Here is a 714-nt window from a genome sequence, read left to right as displayed (position 1 = left end):
TTTTATATAAAATTTGTGGTGGATAAATGGCAAAATTATTACATGAGGGCATCACTAAAGCGAAAAAGTTTTTAGAAGATCAAGAAAAGTGACAGACCTCAAAAAAGTAATAATTACCTGTGTAAGGTGTCAGGCAAATCCAACACCTTCCATGAAAACCCTGACATGATAAGCAAATCCAGTAGTATGTCACATTGCTCCGAATAAATCGTGACATTAAATTAACCAAAGTAATACGAATAATGAATGAGCAAATGGAATACCACAGACTAACACAAGAATGCCTAAATGTATGTCATACCTTCCCACTGTGAGACAGACGCAGTTCCGAGGGGAGAAACGAGAACAGAAGCCGAAAGCAGAACCGTGTGAAGCTAGAAGGCCACTACGATAAGGGACGGACCGAGCGAGGTGGCGCAGTGGTTAGCACACTGGACTCGCATTCGAGAGGGCGACGGTTCAATCCCGTCTCTGGCCATCCTGATTTAGGTTTTCCGTGATTCCCCTAAACCGCTTCAGGCAAATGCCGGGATGGTTCCTTTGAAAGGGCACGGCCGATTTCCTTCCCCATCCTTCCCTTACCCGAGCATGCGCTCCGTCTCTAATGACCTCGTTGTCGACGGGACGTTCAACACTTATCTCCTCCGATAAGGGATGGACTGGACACCCACATCTCCAGCTATCCACTAGGACCATCCCAGCTGCAAGTTTTAG

At 46.1% G+C, this 714-nt stretch overlaps 1 non-coding gene across 1 annotated transcript; it reads left to right on the top strand.

Moving 5' to 3' along the window:
* The first annotated feature begins 405 nt into the window (after positions 1 to 405).
* On the top strand, positions 406 to 478 carry Trnaa-cgc (transfer RNA alanine (anticodon CGC)). The gene has a single exon. It is a non-coding gene; the product is annotated as a tRNA-Ala (tRNA).
* Positions 479 to 714: the final 236 nt, after the last annotated feature.

The sequence above is a fragment of the Schistocerca gregaria genome, chromosome 5 (assembly GCF_023897955.1).
Source record: "Schistocerca gregaria isolate iqSchGreg1 chromosome 5, iqSchGreg1.2, whole genome shotgun sequence".
Taxonomy (NCBI): domain Eukaryota; kingdom Metazoa; phylum Arthropoda; class Insecta; order Orthoptera; family Acrididae; genus Schistocerca; species Schistocerca gregaria.
The sequence above is the reverse complement of the archived record's forward strand: the minus strand, read 5'-3'. Positions and strand labels throughout refer to the sequence as shown.